Here is an 8402-nt window from a genome sequence, read left to right as displayed (position 1 = left end):
ATTTATGTCGTTGGATTTGAAACCGACTGAATCACAGAGGCAAAAAAATAACCGGTTCAAATGAACAAAACACTTTATAAAACAAATTAAGGGTACATCAAGGCGTTCTTTGTTAACATAGGCATAGGCTATTCATAGAAATGTTATGATAATTAAATAAATACAAATAAATCAAGCTTTTCACCAAATCAAATGTTCGTCAAAACACATAGGCTAGCCTACATCATATCCAAATATAACCACATTATAAAATAAAATAAATGTGAGCCTTCTGATGCTGAAGAAGATGGGGAGCATGAATAAAACTGCACCCAAGCTAAGAGGAGACCTGCACAGCACAGTGAAGAAAGTAAGGAAGATTGTGTGTCACTTTCACAAGTCAGGGGTCAATGATGACAAGCTACAGGGGTAGGTTATATGAAGGAAGAGTTAAGGAATGAGTTTAAGATGAAATTGGACTGCAGCACACGGTGGAACAGTCTGGCAGATAAGGTAGATATTGTGTGTAGAACAATGCTGTTTGCAATGGCATGGTAGGGGAACCCATCACTCGCAGCCATTTCTGCTACAATTTCATCCAGTGCTTGCGTCGGATTGAGGTAAAACTGCGTCTTTCTAGGATGTTTTGCTGCAGTAGCTGAAGCGCCCTGTCTGCACTTGGGGGTGTAGGCCTGCATGTCAGATTAGTCCACTTGTCGAATATATAGGCTACATTTTATTCTGCACTTGCATTTCTTAAAGTGAAACTCTGCTACACAGTAGGTAGGCCTACCCTACTGGTAGACAGGGGCAGTTTTAGAAGGGTACGTTTGTTAAGGCAGTTTAGCAGTATTGTGGGCTGACTTTAGAACCATGTGGATGGCTCAGAGCCGGTGGGAAGGCTGTTTGATTGACTGGCTGGCTGTCTTTAGGACTTTGAAGAGCACAGCTGCAGTTGTCGAACAGTGCAACTTCTCTCACAGTTGAGTTGACGAAAGCAGTGCAGACAAGAAGATGGCAAGACAACTGCTGTTTGACTTGAAAGGAAACTAAATTCGGTTTTAATCACGGTGCTGAGCTAGCTAATAGCTCATTTCTGTATGTTTGTTATAAAATGTTATGTATGTTCCTTATCGACTGAGATGAATGACACTACAGCAGCTACGGTGATAATGGCTGGAGTAATTTTTACTTGTATTTGCTGTTCTCCACAAAGTTTTTGAGAGCTTTTACATTTAGCAGAAATGCAGTAACGCCGCTTCCTTTGGGGGGCATCCTCCTTGGTGTCCTGCTCTAGATGGCACAGTAGAATTAACTTCACAATGGAGACTGAAGTACTAATACTTTTAGCTTTATATCTGAAGCATGGTAACGATTAACACTGTTAACGCAGGCACACTTCAAACTGTAAGACCGCTCATTTACATATCCCCTTGACCTTCAATCTCGAGTGATACTGGTTGGCTGTTAAACACAAGGGAGTTATGGACTATCATTAAAGGTGTATAGCTCCATCTATTACATTTGGAGGGGGAGTCAACACTCAACATGTATCTAACTTTAACATGGATCAAATGTATTTATTTTAATAAATTAGGGCACATAGAAATTAACAGTTGATTGTAGTTCAATCCAATTTTCAATGCTATTTGTGATACAATTTGCTGATTTCCCATGGCCCCCCATGACTGGTTTTTGGTCCCCCATTGGCACCCCATCAGAAAATTCCTAGAACCGCCCCTGCCAGTAAGTCAAAACGGGGAGACAGTTTTAGGCCTATTAACTGCATTTCAAAGTAGTGTGTACAGTTTCAGCATTAACAACATGCATAAACAACAAGTAAATAAGATATGTTATTACAACAGAGCACGCACTCATAGACACACTGAGTGTTGATGTATATAGCAGAGCAGAAAAGGCCATAGAGAAGCCAGATTTAGACCAAACAATTTAACAGTTCCATTTCACATCACGCTATACATAAAAATAATTTATCATAATTTACTGGTTTCTCACAGTTATTTATCCTGGGAAACGGGAGTGGGTTTGGGCGCGAAATCTCTGTGACCTGGTTCCCGCCATTAAATCCTAGTCTCTGTTCCTGCCATGATCATGATAGCACCAAACAAAGTCTTAACACATGGAACACACCTTCATGACCCATAATCACTCTGATGAAGTTAAAGACATCTACAGTGCCTTCGGAAAGTATTCAGAACCATTTACTTTTTCAACATTTTGTTATGTTATAGCCTTATTCTAAAATTGATTAAATTGTTTTTATTCCTCATTAATCTACACACAATACCTCATAATGACAAATCAAAAACAGGTTTTTAGAAAATGTTGCTAATTTATATATTTAAAAAAAACTGCTATAGCATATTTACATAAGTATTCAGACCCTTTACTCAGTACTTTGTTGAAGCACATTTGGCAGTGATTACAGCCTCGAGTCTTCTTGGGTATGACGATACAAGTTTGGCACACCTGTATTTGTGGAGTTTCTCCCATTCTTCTCTGCAGATCCTCTCAAGCTCTGTCAGGTTGGATGGGGAGCGTTGCTGCACAGCTATTTTCAGGCCTCTCCAGAGATGTTTGATCAGGTTCAAGTTCGGGCTCTGGCGGGGCCACTCAAGGACATCCAAAGACTTGTCCCGAAGCCACTCCTGCGTTGTCTTGGCTGTGTGCTTAGGGTCGTTGTCCTGTTGGAAGGTGAACCTTCACCCCTGTCTGAGGTCCTGAGTGCTCCGTAGCAGGTTTTCATCAAGGATCTCTCTGTACATTGCTCCGTTCATCTTTGCCTCGATCCTGTCTAGTCTTCCGGTCCCTGCAGCTGAAAAACATCCCCACAGCATGATGCTGCCACCACCATGCTTCAAGGTAGGGATGGTGCCAGGTTTCCTCCAGATGTGACGCTTGGCATTCAGGCTAAAGAGTTCAATCTTGGTTTCATCAGACCAGAGTATCTTGTTTCTCATCGTCTGAGAGTCTTTAAGTACCTTTTGGCAAACTCCAAGTGCATTTTATTGAGGAGTGGCTTCCGTCTGGCCATTCTACCATAAAGGCCTGATTGGTATAGTGCAGCAGAGATGGTTGTCCTTCTGGAAGGTTATCCCATATCCACAGAGGAACTCTAGAGCTCTGTCAGAGTGACCATCGGGTTCTTGGCCACCTTTCTGACCAAGGCCCTTCTCCCCCGATATCTCATTTTGGCCCAGAGCGGCCAGCTCTAGGAAGAGTCTTGGTGGTTCCTAACTTCTTCCATTTAAGAATGATGGAGGCCACTGTGTTCTCTGGGATCTTCAATGATGCAGAAATGTTTTGGTACCCTTCCCCAGATCTGTGCCTCAACACAATCCTGTCTCAGAGCTCTACGGACAATCCCTTCGACCTCATGGACATTATATAGACAGGTGTGTGCCTTTCCAAATAATATCCAATCAATTGCATTTACCACAGGTGAACTCCAATCAAGTTGTAGAAACATCTCAAGGATAATCAATGGATACAGGATGCACATGAGCTCAATTTTGAGTTTCCTAGCAAAGGGCCTGAATACTTTTAATACATTTGCAAAAATGTTTTCACGTTGTCATTATTGGGTACTGTGTGTAGATTGTTGAGTATTTTTATTTATGTAATCTATTTTAGAATTAGGCTGTAACAAAATGTGGAAAAAGTCAAGGGGTCTGAATACTTTCCGAAGGCACTGTAAGCTGAAAGCACTCCAATTTGCCAGCTTCCAAGAACCTTATTAACAGTCTTTTGCCTCCTTTGAAAAAAACCTCTTATGTCATCTTTCTTTTCTCTTCTTGTCTGGTAGCACATCCATTGCTAACTTGCTGACCCTATAATGAAGACTGAGACAGTGATTGTGCAAGTCATGTAGCTAGCAAGTTCTTGGCTTCAAAACATTCACCATCAGTTTTCCACACAGCCAGAACTACCCAGCGCTAGCTAGTTAGATTAAACCTGACACAGCAAAAAATGACTCAACTGTAAATGTAAAGCTATGTCACGTTGTATAAATTATAGGAGACAGGCGCAGGAATACGTAATAGGGGTTTTTAATACTCCACCAAAAAATACAACATGCCAAGAAAGACACAGGGACGAATCCCAAAACAAACACGTATACAAAAACACAGGGAAGTAATCCAAACAAAGAGTGAGATTAACCCTCTAATAAATACACGGGACGAGACCCATAATAACAATACACGGGACGAGACCCGTAATAACGAGTACACAATACACGCAGCACAAAAGTAGAAACCACAAAGCACAGCTACACACAAGACTGACGGACATGGGAACAGTAACCTACAAGACAATGGTGAACAGATATACAGATATACAACAGATATACAATATACAATTACTAATCAGGGGAAATGGGAACCAGGTGTGTGTAATGAAACAGTTCAGTGAAGCCTAGAGGCCTGTGACGTAGACCTCCGGAGCTGGTGCACGGAATGAGCAGCAGTACAAGAGGAATCCGTGACAAACTAGCTCATAGCCAGGAGAAAGCTAATAGTTGCTGACTTTCGTACTAACATATAAAAGTTTATTCACATTCATACACTTTTTACTTAAACTTACTTTGTTGTTGCCATCAATTACTTTACCCGGTGCGGTGAGTAATGATGGTGGAGGTGCACAGTGCTTTTTCTCCCATTACAGTGTCTGTGACAGCATGGGCAGCACTATTGAAGCCATCTCCATTTAATGTAGTAAATGTTATACTTCTTCATTGGCTGATTGTTCCCAACTCATAGGAATCGCCACACAGTTGACCACTTTAAATTGTGGAAGCCCTCAGTGGCAATCTCCATGCTAATACGGGTTATATCCATGATGAGTCCTCTATCTACTGTATCTCTATGACAACAGGCACAATTCCGATGTGAAGTAATTTTATCAAATGCCAAGTTTGTCCACTTATATCAGTGCATTTGTAACAATATAACCATTATGAAACTTCTATTAAATCATATAAGCCTCACATAGCAAATGAGCAATACATTTTTTTGTTGACCTGGTCCCCCCCCCCCGGCTTATACGCCCTTGTTCACAGGTTCAACTCAAAGAGCATGGCTCCTGCTATGCTTATTGCCAATGTGTGTTCTAATTACAAAGGTTTCAGCATTTAATGAGACTTCTAACACCTGCAGTAGGCAAGAAGTGAAATGTGAAAATAAAAACGTCTTCTTAGCCAGAATATCCTGTTACAGCTCTTGTCTCTCTTATTGGTGACCCACTGCATGGAATGGAAATGTGAATTTATGTACAGTACCAGTCAAAAGTTTGGACACACCTACTCATTCCAGAGTTTTTCTTTATTTTTTTACTATTTTCTACATTGTAGAATAATAGTGAAGACATCAAAACTATGAAATAACACATATGGAATCATGTAGTAACCAAAAACGTGTTAAACAAATCAAAATATATTTTATATTTGAGATTCTTCAAAGTAGCCACCCTTTGCCTTGATGACAATTTTGCACACTCTTGGCATTCTCTCAACCTTTGTATACCTGGAATGCTTTTCCAACCGTCTTGAAGGAGTTCCCACATATTCTGAGCACTTGTTGGCTGCTTTGCCTTCACTCTGCTGTCCAACTCATCCCAAACTATCTCAATTGAGTTGAGGTCGGGTAATTGTGGCGGCCATTTCAAGACTCATCAGACCAAAGGACAGATTTCCACCTGTCTAATGTCCATTGCTCGTGTTTCTTGGCCCAAGCAATTCTCTTCTTATTATTGGTGTCCTTTAGTAGTGGTTTCTTTGCAGCAATTCAACCATGAAGGCCTGATTCACACAGTCTCCTCTGTACAGTTGATGTTGAGATGTGTCTGTGAAGCGATTTCTAAGGGAAATGATTTCTGAGGCTGGTAGAGTGCTTCACTTCTGTTGTTACTACAGAACGCTCGGATCATCCCTTAAAGAGATGTGTGGGGCTAAAACTTAAGAGGGTGTGAACGATGCTGAATGGGCGTAGACAAAGAAGGGCTCTCCAGTAGTAGTACCAAAACATTCAAAGGCCATTTTCTCAAAAGTGAGTTTACAAGTTTATCAACTTTCAAAGCAAAATTACTTTCCCATTGTTCCTCAACTGTAGTAAATGATATACCGTTTTGTAGCTCTGAGTCTCTACTTTTATCCAATGTAAAAAAACACAATTTAACATTTTGCTTCATAAGACCGATTTGAGCCGGTCGGTCACATATAAAATATATTTTGATTTGTTTAACACTTTTTTGGTTACTAGAAGATTCCATATGTGTTATTTCATAGTTCTGATGTCTTCACTATTATTATACAATGTAGAAAATAGTAAAAAAATAAGAAAAACCCTGGAATAAGTAGGTGTGTCCAAACTTTTGACTGGTACTGTATGTGCATTTTCTTGTTGCCATTTTGACAATGTATCTACCTACCTACCTTGCCTGCTGTTGGACAAAGAGAAAGAAGGAAAGCTCAGGAAAGGAACCTGGGGATGTGAATACAACTCAACACAGCTCCATCAGCATGATAAACTTCTGTCCAACAGGATAAGCCTCAGTGCATCACCAGACCCAGGCTTCTGCAACAAATTAAGATTCTTGAAGGTTCCTCTCCCACTGTCAGTGCAACAAGGACAGTTCAAGCTTTTCCCCCTTAAAATGAATTATAAAATCTACAGGGTTCGAATAAGGCAATTACGGAGTACATTTGATGAAAATACTTCAGGTTCCACCATTATCTGCTCTTCCTGGGATCTTGATTACAAATGTACAGCCTTTTTCTAAGTGTAAATGTGAGTGTTTACTCGTCTGACTGTCAGACCTGAGTGAAGCTACAGCACTCATATGAGACAGTGTAGGAGGCAGGAGAGCTATATCTTATCATATTGATGCAGGTGTTGCATAAGCATAATGCACTAAGAATCTAAATGAACAAATAGTTCCAAGTTTCTCAAACTCCCGGCCATCCGTGCTTTATTTAAGTGATAGAATGGATATCTTTCCAGTGCCAATTATACTCCACAGATTATCTTTTGATCAAGTGTGACACATCGCTACTTTGATTATTTTGGAGCAAAATAATGAACCATATCCATTCAAATATGTTCTGAAACATTGTCAATATCACTGTGCAATGACGCATGACTGTAATGACACTGTAATTACATTGTAATGACTCTTTTCTTACAAGAGGGACAAGTCTATCACTTCACCTCATCTGTCTGGCCCAGCAAGCTCGGGGGACTAGAGTGGTGGACACTTCAAGCTTCAGTCTAGTTTAGAGCTGCATGCTATTTTTCATCAGTTCCCCAGGCCTTTCGTCCTGGTCTGTGATAGACACTTCCATAATCACACTCTATTCACCCTGCTATGTATAATTACCCTTCCTCGGGCTACCGGCTGGGTCCTTTTTTGTGTGTGCGGCGGGTCACCCATCACTCCTGCCGTATGGCTCAGCTGTAATTGCTGTGTGGCGAGGCGGGTAAAATATCCACGGTGTGATTCGCAATTGCATGCTATTCAGTGTAATTGTCACTGCATTACATTGCTTTTCTTCGTTGGAATAAAAAGAGTGACAGTGAAAGCAATAATATCAATAATTTTTTTTATGGAAGGGGGTTAACTGCTACGGTTATCAAAATAAGTGACACACACAGAGGGCTTCTTCACAAAAAGACTGACTAAAAAAGGTGAGGCAAAACCAGTTTTGAAACATTAAATTAGCACATACATGCAGACAGACAGACAGACAGGTATAGTATATCCATACACACAGAGTCACCGTCCCTCCTATCCATATCCAGTCCAGAGTCTACTGTCCAGGCCAGGCTATTCCTGAAGGGATCCTGAAGGTGTTGATGGGGAGCAAGCCTCCTGCCCTCACATTGATTGATATCAGCCTGTAATCTCCAAAGCCACCTTTAGAAGTCTGATTTAGTGAGGCCACTCTGGGCGCAACCTGACTGGGATCGATATGTGCCTGTTAGCACCATGCAGCTCTGGACCAAGCCACTGACTCTGGTAGCTACTGAGGAAAGAGCTGGAAGGAGGGGAGGTAGGGAAAGAGAGAGAGAGGGGCGGAGGGAAGTAGAGCGGGAGAGAGAGAAAGAGAGAGAGGCCCCAGGGATCCAACCTTTTTCTACCCCTCAGGAAACTCACTGAACAGAATCTACCAATGATGGGAACCTTTCGATCCAAAAAGGTTTTTATTTAGGGAAAATGGCGAGACCATTGTAAGAAATCAACTTATAATAGGGGCTTGTAGTAGAGGTCGACCGATTATGATTTTTCAACGCCGATACCGATTATTGGAGGACCGAAAAAAGCCGATACCGATTAATCGGCCGATTTTTAATTTTTTTAAATTTTAAAATGTGTAATAATGACAATTACAACAATACTTAATGAAC

Source organism: Salvelinus namaycush, chromosome 4 (genome assembly GCF_016432855.1).
Source record: "Salvelinus namaycush isolate Seneca chromosome 4, SaNama_1.0, whole genome shotgun sequence".
NCBI classification, from domain to species: Eukaryota; Metazoa; Chordata; class Actinopteri; order Salmoniformes; family Salmonidae; genus Salvelinus; species Salvelinus namaycush.
The sequence above is the reverse complement of the archived record's forward strand: the minus strand, read 5'-3'. Positions refer to the sequence as shown.